Consider the following 16,030-nt stretch of genomic DNA (forward strand, 5'->3'; position numbering starts at 1 on the left):
GACCAAGGTACACTATGTAAGCGCCAGTGGAGGTGAGGTCGTCAGGAACATCTCCCCAGGCAGAGTCGGAGTAAGCATGCAGGCTTAAGGGGGTCTCACGATAGATCATAATGTCGTGGGTGACAGTGCCGGCTAAATATCGAAGCAGGCGTTTTAAGGCGGATCAGTGGCACATAGTCGGTTGATGCATGAACTACGAGAGCTTTCCCACGGTGAAGGCGATGTCTGGACGCGTTAGTGACAAATATTGCAGGCTGCCTACTAGAGCGCGAAATTCAGTAGGGTTGTCGAATGGAGGACTATCACGGATGGAGAGCTTGATTGAGGAGTCCATAAGAATGGGGCACGGTTTAGCATCGGCCATCTTAGCTCGAGTGAGAAGGACAGTTGTGTATTTGGATTGAGTGAGAAATAGACCCTTGGCATATGGCTGAACCTCAACTCCTAAGAAATAGGCAAGTGGGCCAAGGTCTTTAAGGGAGAACCTTTGCGCGAGAGCCTGAATGAAGGAATCAACGCGAGACGAGCAAGCACCTGTTACAATTATATCATCGACATAGACAAGAACAAATAAATCATGAGTTTTATTGAGTATAAAAAGTGAAGTGTCAGATATGGAGTTGCGAAAACCCGTGTCAAGCAGGTATGACCGTAGCTCGGTGTACCAAGCCCGTGGGGCCTGCTTGAGACCATATAGCGCTTTCTTGAGACGACAAACATGAGACGGTTATTGGGAGTCAATGAAACCCGGAGGTTGAGCCATATAAACCGTATCAGTTAGTGTGCCCTGGAGAAAAGCGTCATTTTTGTCGAGTTGACGAAGCGGCCAATTTTTGGTGACGGCAAGACTTAACAACAATCGGACCATGGCGGGTTTTATGACGGGACTGAAGGTCTCATTATAGTCTAATTCGGGTCGTTGATGGAAGCCTTTGGCCACAAGGCGTGCCTTGTGCTTATGGATTGTGCAATCGGGATTGTATTTGGTGCGAAACACCCATTTACAACCCACGATGTTTTTGTCGGGCGAAGGGGGAACAAGTTCCCAGGTGTGGTTTGCTTGAAGGGCATTAAATTGAGCTTCCATAGCAGCGCGCCAGGTAGGACTAAGGAGAGCTTGTTTGGTGGTTTTGGGTTCGATTGGTTGTAATTGGGCATTAAGATTGAGTTTGTCAATGGGTTTAAAGATATTGCGGGATGCGCGGGTGGCATGGGTGTGAGGAGGTGGCGGTGGGGGTTGGGGGGAGGACTCGGGTTCAGTGGGATCAGGTGGAGGCTGGGTTTTATTGGGCGAGGCAGGAGGGGTATCAGTGGTGAGTTGAGAGGAAGGGCGACGATTGTATATATGGGTAATGGGTGGGCGAGTGCGAGGAGTGGGTGGCTCGTGGTTGTCAGGGGGGTTGGCAGCGGAGGTAGGGGATGAGTCTGGAGGCGTGATAAGAGGGAGTTCAAGTTGGCACCAGGAAGTGGAAGTGGAAGTGGGAAGAGGGGTAGATACGGGTGAGGAAGCAAATGGGTATGTATCTTCAACAAAACGAATATGTCGTGAGATGTAGATACGGTGGGTTTTAGGATCGAGACACATATAGGCATGTTGAGTAGGAGATTACCCAACAAAGACACTTGCTATAGAGCGAGGGTCGAGTTTGTGATGAGTATATGGGCGGAGCCAGGGGTAGCAAAGGCTACCGAAATTGTGGAGGTTGTGGTATTTGGGTTGTGTTTGGAAAAGCCGAGTATAAGGGGACTGATGAGCGAGAGTCAAGGTAGGCATGCGGTTTATTAAATAAACAACTGTTTGGAAGGCTAAGGACGAGTAGCGAATTGGCATGGAAGCGTGTGATAGAAGCGCAAGACCGGTGTCCACTATATGGCGATGGCGTCGTTCCGCAAACCCGTTATGTTCGGGTGTGTGAGGAGGAGAGGTGAGATGTTGTACACCAAATGTGGCGAGATCAGGTTTTAATTTTTCGAACTCTCCTCCATTGTCTGAATAAAGCGTAAGTAATGGGCGAGAAAATTGTTTTTCAACAAAGGCTTTGAAATTGAGAAATATCCGATGAGTGTCGGATTTTTTCTTGAGAGGAAATAACCATGTAAACTTCGTGAAATGATCCACAAAAATTACATAGTATTTATAGTCATCGAAAGAGTGTACTGGAGAAGTCCATAAATCTCTAAATACTACTTCAAGCGGAAATTGAGATGTGAGCGAAGAAACAGTAAACGGCAATTTATGACTCTTATAAATAGAACACGCATTGCAATTATTATTCAAAGACAAGGCTTTAATGTTTAAACTGAAAACAATTTGATGAAAAACAGCTGAATGTGGGTGACCAAGGCGGTGATGGAGGTCAGCGTGGGGAACGGTTACAGTGTGGACTTGCGGGAATGACGGTGAGGGCCAGTAGTAGACACCGTCCTTGGCAGGGCCGGGTGAAGAGAGAGCACCAGTTTCACATGCTTTCACAATAAAAGAGGAAGAAGTAAAGTTAATATAAACATTATTATCGGCACAAAATTGTGAGACGAAAATAATATTTTTGTGTATTTGTGGACCATGTAAAACATTTTGTAATTTAAAACAGGATGAAGAGGAGTAGGGTAAAGAGACTAAACCAGTATTGGAGATAAGCAATCCCGAACCATCACCAATAACAATTTCATCGGTTCCATCATAAGGATGATGAAGCGAGAGATTAGTTAAATCAGCGGTGACATGGTGTAAGGCACCGCTGTCAAGAAGCCATGGGGAGGGTACAGCTTGCGAGGTAAGGGTCGTAGGGTGAGCTTGGGCTGTTGTGTTGGTTTGAGCAGTAGGTGTACGGGTATATGTTGGAACGCAGATGTCAGGATACAAGGCTTTGAATATGGGGCAGTAAGACAAGGTGTGTCCTTGTACATGGCACCATTGACACTTACCACGAAATGGGTTTTTGGGGTTTTGGTTGGAGGAGGCAGAGGATTGTGGGACGGCACGAGTGTGGGAGAAGGAGTTGTGAGGGGCAGTGGAGTGGCGGGTATAGGTGGGGTGAGCCATCGGGGTAAAGGTGGTGGTTTGAGAGGCCTCAGTTTGTTGGATGGTAAGTTCTTGGCGGATTAATTTCTCGTGAAATTCGGAGAAACTAATTGGGGTATCGCGGGAATTGACCGCATCGATAACAGGCTGGTAAGAGGAGGACAGACCATCAATGATCTGATCAGTAACGTCCTCTTGGGAGAGGACTGTACCAAGAGAGCGAGATCATCGACAGTGGCTTTGATTTTGTTCATGTATTCGGTGATGGAGGAGGAGCCTTTGGTGGTGTGTTTTAATTTGTGACGAAGTTGTTTGATATGACCACGAGATGGACAAGCATAGGATGTCGCGAGGGCATCCCACGCCTCCTTGGTGGTGGTCAGACGAGTTAGGATAGGGTTGATTGAGGGGGCGAGTGTGCTTGCCATGGCACCGAAAAGCAGTCGGTCTTGTCTGAACCAAGTATTGTACGCCGGATTTGGGACGGGTTGTTTGTCTTTTTCTTCAAGGAATTTGGTTGGAGGGGCAGTGCCATCAATATACGATGACAGATCGTAACCTTGCAACAATGCTTCAAACTGAATTCGCCATTGTTGATAGTTGGATCCGTCAAACTTAGGAACCACGTGAATATTGACGAGTACCAAGGGTTTTGAGGGCTCGGCACTGTTGGGGATGGTGTTTCCTGACATTTGGAGGAGGTCGAGAAACACGAGTTTTGGAGGGTGTTTTTAGGTTAGGTATGGAGATCGAACCTTTCTCCTGATACCATGTAAGTTATATTAATTGAATGAATAATACATTATGAGGATACATCATTATATACTACTTAACAAGCTATTAGTTACCTAGAATCAAGGATAGTGTTCCTAAAATAAGGCTAAGAATAAGGGAGTAAGTAGTTACAATCTTCGACTAAATGATACAAAATATACACAGAATAATTGTACCAATTATTCTCTAATATACTATTCTACCAAATACTCCTAATTGATAAAACTTAGTCAAAAATGACCTTTTCCTGCATTACATAAACCAGGCATCACATAAGAATATGGCAAACAAATAAACATGGTTGTCTTAGTATTACCACTGTTAATCCTCACATCTCTATTAGCCGGTCTTAGTATTACCACTGCAATGGGGCCGGAATCGCTACATACTGGGGTCAAAACACAGGGGAAGGCACCTTAGCAGCCGCTTGTGCGACAGGAAATTACAAATTCATAAATATCGGTTTCCTGAATGTATTTGGAAATTGCCAGACACCTCAACTGAACTTATCTGGTCACTGCAATCCAAATATTGCAGGAAGTTGCAGTAGCATCGGAAACGATATCGCTAGTTGCCAAAGTAGCGGTGTCAAAGTATTTCTCTCTTTGGGTAGTGGTGTTGGCACTTACTCCCTTTCCTCTCCTTCTGATGCTCAGCAGGTTCTTACTAAATACTAATCCTTCCTCCTCATACTGTAACTTCTGGCAATCTGGCCTTACAGATTTGAATAGATTTGTAAATTTATTGGTAAAACAATTAGCGATTTATCCTTTGTTTAGATACAAGCCAAGGGTTTTCTCTACAGTACCTGGTAGAAAAAACATTCTGATGTTGACGGGGTTTGAACTCCGGTCATCAATATCACTTGTTATTATTGACTTTATCAGTTAAATTAGCCGAATATAAGACCAATAAATATTAATGAAATTTTCTCATTTATACCCTTCAATTCCCTTATTTAATTTTCTCACTTGTATAGTTGTACCTCCGTAAAAGAATTAAAAAAAAACTTTATTTGGCTTAAATCTTGTCTACGACATCCGAAAACATAACTTTGTCCCCCCCCCCCCCCAAAGGATCGTTTTTACGAGATTTTTGATATGAAAAAAAAAAAAAAAAACTTTTTTTGGAACTCGTATTAAATATTACGAGACTTTAATATAAAAGACGACTCCGTGATGGATCGGATTCGATTAATGTAAATAAAGTTCGGGAATTATTATTCCCTCTTACCTTACCCTAACATATCCCGTCTTTCATGAAAAGGTACGATCGGGTTTCGGTTGTGCCAAAAAGTACGTAGTATATTTATTTATACAGGAAGTTAAAACAAATATAATTAATTTCATCCTAAAAAAAACACAAAGAACATACGTCCACTGAAACAAAAGGGTGAAAAACAGTTTCTTCCTCCATTATCAAGAAACATTAAGGAAGGGTCAAGGAGGAGAATTAATTGCTTATACTTCTTATTGTATTGAATGCGTCTGTAAGACATGGATCAAAGTAAGTTTTCTTTATTCCATCTATTGAAGGCATTAGGGTTGAATTAATCAAATCTATATTGATTCTTGGGACTGATTTCATCTTGAAATCATAAAGTTTATCTTACATTTGGTATCAGAGCAATTATAGATTTAATTATTTTACTCATTAAAGTTATGTTTAATTGGTTCACTTAATTTATTTGATACGTATTAATAAGTACCAATAGAAGTATATTCATGTGGAATTACCATTCTTTCTTAAATGAGTAATGACTAATGATAATCATCAGTGAACATTCTGGTGACATAAATGATTAATTAGTACAACACTGGTCATAAAATTGTGTATGTAATGCAAGTTTATTTATATGGTTTGTTTTCAATTTGCAATTTATTGTTTGTTTACTGGGTTTGTAATAGCCTAGTTTTTTGCAATATTGAAATTAAATTGATTAACATTAATTGTTAATCAATACTCCGTAAGAATTTTCCGCTGCAAATCCTTTCACATGGTAAGTGATAATGAGGATGACATTTGCATTGTCTGGTTACTGTGGTCCGGTTCTTTTGTTTGTTTGCATATGGATCAAAATAATTAAAGACTTATGAAGGCATATGCACATTAAACAAGAAAATATGTGTGCCATTTCTTTACACTGTACATAAAAGATTTCCGTGGACCATGACAGTTTTTTTGGTCATTCATTGTCGTTCGTTTACATGCAAGCAATGTACAGGAAAAGACATGATAAAAATAGTCACTATATTGGTATGCCATAAGAATGAGTAATAAGTGTTGTGAAATATTAACACATAAAAGATTATATAACCCATTAAGTTTAAATGTTTATTTTGTATATATCACATGTTAGTCACCAAAGTGGCCTTGTTATATTGCATTTAGACATTTGAAATTAAAGTTTTAATTGATCATGATTAAAAGAGATGATTAAATGACATTATAGTTTGATTGATCAGTTATTTTTTGTCATCTATATTTTGGGAGATCACCCAAAGGTGGGTCATTAAATATAATTGATAATATAAACGGATTAGTTATTCATAAATTGGGTCTTATAGTATGTATATCCAAAGATAGCATTCTTATTTGATTCATGTGTGTTAATAATTAATTGTTAAAGTACATATTAACATCAATGATGGCTACTTGTATTTAAGTGTTGCCCAAAGGTCATTTAAATACATGTATGAAAGTTTATATGATTTTATTTGAATCTGTATGATAGTTTTTCAAAGCACTAATAGATAAACATGTATAAATGTTTGCAGCATCTCCAAATATGTTTGCATCTGCTGACTCTTTTGTAAAGTTTAATGGGCTTAATTATGATGAGTGGGCCTTAAAGATCCAGTATACATTGGGTATAATGGCTTTGGACATTGTCATCCTAACAGATGAGGTGCCAACAGAAATTACACCTCAGAGCTCCGAAGCCGAAAAGTGTCATTATCAGGCTTGGGAGAAATCTAACAGGTTGGGTTTACACCTCATGAGGATGACAATGGCTGATAACATTAAGCCCTCCATGCCTAAAACAGAGAAAGTAAGGAATTCATGCTCAAAGTAAAGGAGTGTTCACAGTCGGATTTAGGCGATAAGTCAATTGTTGGTAGTTTAATGAGTGAGTTGACTACTAAAAGGTTTGACTGGTCTCAACCGATTCATGATCATGTGGCACACATGTCTAACTCCGGCAAAGAAAGTTGAAGACTTTAGGAATGGATGTAAGTGATACTTTCTTGGTCCAATTCATCATTAACTCTCTACCTTATGAGTTTGGCCAGTTTCAGGTGAACTATAACACCATTAAAGATAAATGGAACTATCAAGAGTTAAAAGCCATGCTTATACAGGAGGAAGGAAGAACAAAGAAGATGAAAGATCAAGCTGTTCATTTCTTGAGTCATGATGGTGCCAGCAGCAAAGCCAAACCGAGTAAGAAGGGTAGAAATGGTAAGAAGGGAAAGTCTTTCTTTAAGGGACTTGAAAATGCGATCCAGAAAGAGAAGAAGTGTCACTTTTGCAAGAAAAGGGGACACTTCAAGAAGGATTGTCCTAAAAGGAAGGCATGGTTCGAAAAGAAAGGTAAACATTATAGTTTTGTCTGCTTTGAATCAAACCTTATAGAAGTACCTAGTAATACTTGGTGGTTAGATTCTGGTGAAACTACTCATATTTCTCACATTAAACAGGGATATCGTATGATCCACCCAAGAGGAGCCGAATGTTTGTATCCGTGGGAAACAGGATGAAAGCACGCATTGGGGGCATTGGGACTTACAGATTAATCTTAGACACTGGTTGTCATATAGATCTTATAGATTGTCTCTATGTACCTGATTGTGCTCGAAACCTTGTATCATTAAGTAGATTGGATAATTTAGGTTTTAACTTTAAATTTGGATATGGTGTATTTTCTATGTACCGTAATGAATACTTTTATGGTAGTGGTACTTTGATTGATTCACTTTATAGGTTCAATCTTGATGTTAAATTTTATGATTCCCTATTTATTGTTGAGAGTCAAGGTATTAAACGTAGTGCATTGAATGAACAATCAGCTTACTTGTGGCATCAAAGGCTAGGTCACATATCCAAAGAAAGGTTAACGAAGTTGGTAAAAGATGAAATTATACCTCAATTGGATTTTAGTGACTTAGATGTGTGTGTAGACTGCATTAAAGGTAAGCAGACTAAACATACTGATGGTCTCAAGTTAAACCTCGCAAGTGCACGATTTTATCGTTGTACACTTAAAAGGGTCGATCCCACAAGGAGTAGGTGGAGTACTAATCGTTCTAATTCACCGGTTTAGCTAAGTCGATAAATAACAAAGTGGGTAGTAACAAACTAGCGCTAAGCTATCAAATTTAAAGACAAACAACAAGATAAGGTGAAAACAAGCTAAAGATAAAGGATAGATCAAATAAAGAGAAGGACTAGAACTCGGTCCGACCATAAACATGAGTAATTCCACATACTAATCGTCTCGGCTAATCAAAAGGGGTAGAAAGGTAAGGGGGAGATGGCTCTAAGTCGCCTAGAACCTCCCTTCCGGTCTCGCACTAGGACACTAGCTACTCCGACTAACCCCCCTCCCGGGTTCGAAAGTCGGTATCCCCAACTCAAAACCCGACAACCCCAAGAACATGCATTTTCCCAAGGAGGTCAAGTGAATGGTCAAGGTCATTAAGCCCTCATCATATTCCGGGTCATCCCACTCCCCCTTCCGAGGTCGATTTCAAACGCTAGCCTAGAGGTACCCTCCTCGGTTCTCCTTCCTGGTCTCAACCTTAGTTGGTGACAAGGGTCGGTCCCCAAATATTCGACTAACAACCTAACCAACTTCCGTTGGTGGACAAGGGTCAAAAGCCGACACTACCCGGAAACCAAACCTAAAGCATGAAAAATCCCCTAGACTACCCTAACCAATTTTCCCCACAAATTAGCCTTGGTGACAATTAGTTAGTCAAATCACCCATATCGGGTCAAACCGAGTCCTAGAAGGAGACTACTCACTAATCATGGTTCTAATTGCAAAATAAACAACAAAGATGGAAACTTTGGTCACAAACATGGTGAGGAGATGAATCTTACTACTAAGCATGCAACAAATCAACAATAACTAAGAGAAGAAGAGATTGATTCTAATAACAAGGTTAACTATTCTAAAAGACACAATCTTTAACCAAATCAACTCAAAGATTAAGTCTTTGAGGACAACTATCCAAGGATGAACAAAAGAGAGAGAATCAAGGCAAAGAGGAACAATGAAAAGATGAACAAGGATGAAATTAACAACAACAAACAAACAACAACAACAATTTTAACATAAACAATCAAATTAAACTTGAAGGAAGAACAAAATGTAAACAAATGAAAATAAGGAGAGAAATAATACCAATCAAGAAGCAAGAAAGGAATTATGATAGAATAAATAAGTATAAACTTTCAATCTTCTTCTTACAACCCAAATTCAATCACAAATTGATTGAAGAACTAGTCTAATTAAGGAATGATTAGCAAAAGGATTAGCAAAGTTTTAAACTTGAAAGGGAAATATTCTCAGATCTAGGGTTGTGTGTACAAAGGGGTTTAAGAAAGGGTATTTATAGGTTCCATAAGGATTAGGATAGAATTTGGAATGGGCTTTGAAACACGTACTCGCACTCCCGGCCGGTCAACCGGCCGCCGGTCATTTGACCGGCTGGGAGTTTCCTGGATTTTGAATTGAAGTTTTGAAGTCATCAGATGTGCACGGCCGGTCAACCGGCCGCCGGTCCCAGACCGGCTGGGGCACCCTTGACTTCAATCTTGACTTTTGGCTTTTGGAGGGACTCCCAGCCGGCTAGCCGGCTGCCGGTCATTTGACCGGCTGGGAGATTCCTGTAACCTTCTTCATTTCTTTGTATTTGTTAAGCTCACATGCCTTCCCAGTAAATGGCTAGCTGGGCCACCACCGGTGGGGATGCTTCTTCATACTTCTTCCTTCATTTCCTTGTAAATGTACTCCCACCTTAGGCTGTGCCCCTACCGAGGGTACTCCTCAGCATAATTCCCTTCATCTTTCATGCATAGCTTAGAAATCCCGTCTTTCTAGCTTCATTTCGCCCGTTCCCGCCTCAATTTCTGCAAGGGGGCCAAAGTGTCATAGTAAAGGGAATCGGGACTAGAAACGAGAGTAAAGGGGGTACAAAACCGCCTTAAATGGGGTCGAATATGCATGAAAATAGAGGGAAAAAGAGTGCAAAATGGTCCTATATCAAACCTCCCCACACTTGAACCTTACTCGTCCCCGAGTAAGTCCTCAACCAATTGCACAAAGCATTATTATGATAGATATGGAGAGTGGATGCACAATATAAGCATCACTCAACTAAACTACTACTTAAGCCGATCGAGTATTAGCGCACTCAACGCCCCTTCAACTCACAATTTGACACCCATGAGGGGAGAGTGCCCTATTGCAAGGCAAGTTGGGTCTTGCTACAAAACTTTCGACACATTCACCATAAAATCACGTAATCAACAAATAGAATGCATCTAACAAAATGATCCACTTTCCTCATCTAAGTGGCCGAATTTTTCAAACAATAAAACACGGTTTAGGTCGGGAGTACCGTCTCAGAAGTGCCAATTGAGGTGCCAATCCCCTAAATATGACTCAAGCAACCCTCGTGTGACCAATGCTCAAGAAACACATTCAAGAGCGGGGAAAGGGAAGAAAGGGCAAGTCCGCCGAGAATTACAAAACCGACACGAGATTCAACCAAAGGACCCATGACTAAGGAGACCAAGGCAACGACATCCTCACGGTTTTCACTCGTCACTCAATGAAAGAAACAAGGTGATTTTTGTGACAAAAAGCAACCAAAATCACTCAACTAACTCGACTAGCGAAAACGTGCCCGCAATCTAATGTGTAAAACCGTCCTATGTCCAATGAAATGCAAACAATGATAAAATGCACACAAGAATGAAGCAAGAGTTACAACGGGGCTAAGGAGTAGGTCGAAACGGGATTGGTGCAAGCACCGTTTGGACATGTGGGGCTCAAATCAAGAATCGTCGACACATCACATCCCCTCTCTTATTGCAACACATGAGACACGTCTATGCCCTAACATAGCATTGATGACCAAAACTATGCAAAAATTGCATAAACCCAACTCAAGTAGGAAAAATTTGATAAAACTCCTTTTATTTCAACAAATGGTAACGTCTACACCGTAACAACGACTCGGTTTCCCAAGCCATGCAAAAAATGTGTAAACCCGACTCATCTTTGGAAAAACATCAATTTGCCCCTTTTTTATTTAGCAACGGCTTCTTCTACCCCATTTATTGATGAGGAGGGGTGTTGCTTTGCCTTTTTCTTTTCTTTATAACGTATATACAACTTGACTTACTATTTTTGATTTTTCACGACATTTTCACTTTTCTATTTTGCTTTTTCATTACAATTTACAACCTCTTATTATTTTTTTATACAAAACCAATTTCACATTGAAATCCGACCCAAGTGGACGTGCAAGCCATCAACCATCACGACCCAAATCACCTCCTACAACACAACTACAAAAACCGACCAATTCTTGATTAAGGAAGGGTGGTTATGGGAATGTAGCTATTTTAAGTGGGTTTGCCAAATGAAAAGGCTAAGCTCAAATGGGGTGAATCAAAAAGGGAAACGATGTAGGGGAGAAAACAAGGCTATTTGGCTATCGTGAGGTTCATAAAAACTGATTTTTGCTTCATATCATGTGCACAGAAATGTAATGCAATTTCATGGTCTAAGGACGATGCGACACACTTATGCGTAGTGATGTGACACGCCACGCGAGGAGGCCTACTCTCAAACCTAGATGAGGGCGGGGTATGAATGTACCCACCCTAGGAGGCTCTACCCTTACCTTTGAGTAGCTAAGTCGAGCCAAAGGTCTAGTCTACGGCCCTAGGTCTCACAAGATCGGTCTAGACTCATTGGTTAAGCCCTCCTTCCTTGGCTAACTAAGAGGCCACGGGCGTGAGTCACGAGGAGGGGAAAGGCACAATTGGGCACATAAGCTCATCATGGGGGTACTTGGTTCCCTTCCTTTGACCATGTTCTTCCTTAAAAACTTATTTACAAACTCAATGCAAAAGAAAGAAATGCAACAAGTATTTACATGTGAACAAATGCATGCGGAAATTTAAACAAACATGAGATAAAACGTGCAACAAATTGGCTAAACCTAGCAGCACATCAACACCAACAAATCCAAACGGTCTCCCAAGGAGACACCCAAGGCAACAAAAATTCTCGTTCTCCTTCAAAATATCAAGATACCAAGAAGAAAGAATAGTAAAAGGAGTGAGAGATAGGAAGGATTATACCAAGCGGTCTTCTAGCTCCTTTTTGCCTCAAGTGGTCAATGCGCCATGCCAAAGGTTAGACAAAACATATATATACAATGCAAATTTTTTTTGAATTTTTCAGAAATTTTTGAATTTTTTGGCATTTTCTTGAATTTTCTTAAATTTACAAACATATAATGATATGAACAAATATAAACAATATTCACAAAGTGGATATTTCCCTCCCCACACTTGAAATGTACATTGTCCTCAATGGACAAAAGCATAGGGAGTGAAGAGAAAATTAAAGTAACATATTTTTGATTTTTTTGATTTTTGAAATGAAAATAACATATTTTTGTGATTTTTGTTTTTGAAAAATTAAAAAGACATATTTTTGTTGATTTTTGATATAAGAACTCCCTCCCCACACTTATTTATTTACATTACTTCCAAATGGAAATAAATGTGTGGAGGGATTTCAAATTAAAAGCATGTTTTTGTTTTTTTTTTTTAGGCCCTCCCTACACTTATTTATAGACATGGGAGGGCAATTTAGTGAAAGAAAATAACATGTTTTTGGTGGTTTTTTTTTTTTTTTTTTTTTTTTTTTTTTTGTTGTTGTCAATTTTTAGTTGGTTTTTATTTTGAAAATGCAATGCATGCTCTATTCTATATGCAAAATTTAAATGACAATGCAAGTTATGCTAAGTGAATGCAATTACTAAATGTGACAATATATTACAAAATTGAAATCTAATGCAATCCTATATGATGCAACTAAATGAATTATCAACTAAATGCATGCGAAAAATTTAAACATGAATGAGAATTTTGGATAAAGGGAGAGATCATACTTGTCATTAGGGGAAGAAGGAGTGGAGCCCTCATTACTAGGCTCTACTCAAAATCATCATCACCATCACCGTCTCCATCATCATCATTACCATCACCATCACCATCACGTTGAATTGCCCCGAACTCGGAGTCACGGATGAAATCGTCCGTGTTCAAGTGGACATCCGAGCTGAAATCCTCCATGGCTTGGTTCATACCAACAAACATCTCCGGGTGCCCTCCGGCACCACTGGACCCGCCCTCTTGGAAGATTGAAGGGGCACCCCCGAACCACCTCGCGTCATGTCCCTCCCCTTGGGTGGTAGGCGGGGTGGGAAAGACCGGGGCACTAAAGTAGTCGGGCCGCAAGTTAATATCTCCGTAGCGGAAGGTCCCATCTTCCGGATGTCCGCCATCCGGGAATAAATAGTAGGAAGGGTGAAGGCCGGAGGGGTGTTTGTATTGGTTCCTCATACAATCATCATAGACCGGGAATTGACCAAGAGAATGGTCATAGTAAATCCGGTCAAGTCTTTGTTGAAGCCCATGCCGCTCACTTGCGGCGTTTGTCATATTAATCTTCATCTCCGCCATGAAGGAAATGAGGTCGGCATGGAGAGGGGGCGATTGTTGTTGTTGACCGGAGGACCCCTCTCCTTGTTGGAAGGGCCCGGGGACAAAAGGAGTAGTCGGTGTGGCATACCGCAAGGTAGACCTTGCGGGAATGATGGGTCGGCCACGAGTATACCGAAGATTAGGGTTAATTTGTTGTGGGATAGAGGGGTCTTCAAGATTTTCAATCTCAAGCAAATAATACTCCGAGTTGGGCACCACTTTCATTTTGTCGGGGTTGGGAAGAGGGATAGAATTTCGATCAACCCCATCCACCTGAATTTGCTAATAGTCTAGGCCATCATTCGGGTGGGTCTTCAACCAACCGAGGTTGTGGTGGATATAGCTCTTGATAAACATTGTATCACCGATCATATAACGCATGCCACTCAAGTTGACTCTCCGGTTGAGCCGCTTAATCAAATGGGTGATGAGTCCACCCACGACAACGGCCGTATTAGAGGCCGGAGAATTGCTAAGCCTTTGCAATGTGAGGGCCAAATGGTGGGCGATGTCAATTTTGAAGGTAGTTGGGTTGGAACGAAGGTAAGAGCCGAGAATTTCCAATTCCTCCGTTCGGAAATTATGATTTTCCTCTCGGCCAAAGATGGTCCAACCCATGTACCGATGCCAAACCCGAATAGCCGCATTATGGACGGTGTTTGCGGCTCTCTTGACCCCCTTGATATCATCCAAACCCGAAATAGCCTTCCATAAGGCCCCATGGTCGAAAGTCTCGGGTGCCTTGTGAGGCGGGCTAGTGTCAAGCCCGAAATGGGATGCAAAGGTCGGGAGGGTCAAGGAGTAGTCCTTGTTCATCAATCGGAAGTGCAAAAAGGCTACCTTTTGGGTTTGGCGGTGCTTGTCAAGACGGAGGGAGCTCAAAAACTCCCAAGTAAGACGGGCATAGGTCCGCTCATGAATCGCATACATCATTTTCATACCCACCCCATCAAATAATTCAAGAGTAACTTGATCTAATCCTAATTCCCGCATGGATTGTCGATCAATAAATCGGGTAGGGGCAATAGGGCGTTTCTTGAATAAGACAAACTTACCTTTCATTGTGATTGAAGTGAATTGATATCCGGAAGTCGGATCGGAGCTCATGCGATCGTGCCGCCGCGCCGCTACCGCCTCCGCTTGTTGAAGGGCCAAGTCTCCTCTCCTCACTCTTTTCTTTGGGGCCATGTTTGTGATTTTGAAGGTGGGTGAAAGGTTAGGAAGGAGGTTGAGGTGGTTGATGGTGGTTGACGTGGTGGTAGGGGGTGGTGGGAGTGGTGTTGATGGGAAAGAATGAGGGTGGTTAGGGTTAGAGTGAGAGAGGAGGGAGCAAAGGAGTCGAAAAGAATGAAAAGAGTAGGGTGTTTTTCGCGTAAAATTAAGCTTCAGAGTACTCCCAGCCGGTCAGAAGACCGGCCGCCGGTCACCCGGCTGGGAAAACGTACTAATGTGGAAATTTTGAGAATTTTACAGAAGACTCCCAGCCGGCCAGAAGACCGGCCGCCGGTCACCCGGCTGGGAGGACACCCTACTTTCAATTCCTTCAATATTTGCAGTCCCCAAATGGTGGGCGGGGTCGCCGCCATTTCTTACGCCGGGCTGGGCTTCCTCTAAGCCAATTTTGCTGAAAATCCCCTATAAGCGTACCCCCAGCCGGTGGGCCGGCTGTCGGCCTGCCGGCTGGGGCTCCCCTTCAATCCATTTTGATACATTTCCAATTGTATACGCACTCCCAGCCGGTGGACCGGCTGCCGGCCTGCCGGTTGGGACTACTCTTCCTTGTGTTTTCGTCAAAATTCCATTAAATTTACAGAACTTCCCAGGTCGAAGACCGCCGCGGCCACCCTACTGACTCCCTTTCATCATGTTTTCTCCAATAAACCCTTATTCCAACTCCCGTCATTTATTGGCCTCGATTTCCGTGTTTTCGACTTTCAAACCCGACTCGGGACGTCGGATAAAGGCCAATAAATGGTCGGACACTTGTTCATCAAACAAAAACCCCAAATCTTCAACAATCATGACCGACAACAATCAAATTGACAAGTAGTATCCATCCAAAATTCCTCAAATTCTACCTAAATGCATGATATATACAAAGTTGCATGGGTTGCCTCCCATGTAGCGCCCTTGTTTAATGTCGCAGGCTCGACGGAGTTAAGAATCACAATCAATAATTTGGAAGAGAGGTGGCGATGGAGCTCACATCCTTGATTATAGGGGTTCCGGCAACATAGTGCTTGAGCCTTTGCCCGTTCACCTTGAAGGAGTGATCTCCATCGGATATTTCAATCGCGCCATGTGGAAAGACTCGGACCACGGTGAAAGGTCCCGACCACTTAGACTTGAGCTTCCCCGCGAATAGCTTGAACCGCGAGTTAAAAAGGAGGACCAACTCTCCCACCTCGAATTCTCTTCTCAAAATTTTCTTGTCAT

The 16,030-nt window shown here is 41.8% G+C and overlaps 1 pseudogene; it reads left to right on the forward strand.

The window, feature by feature from the left end:
- The first annotated feature begins 866 nt into the window (after positions 1 to 866).
- The window catches only part of LOC141608531 (acidic endochitinase-like), a 38,187-nt pseudogene continuing 23,023 nt past the window's right edge, over positions 867 to 16,030 (forward strand).

Source organism: Silene latifolia, chromosome 10 (assembly GCF_048544455.1).
Source record: "Silene latifolia isolate original U9 population chromosome 10, ASM4854445v1, whole genome shotgun sequence".
Lineage (NCBI taxonomy): Eukaryota > Viridiplantae > Streptophyta > Magnoliopsida > Caryophyllales > Caryophyllaceae > Silene > Silene latifolia.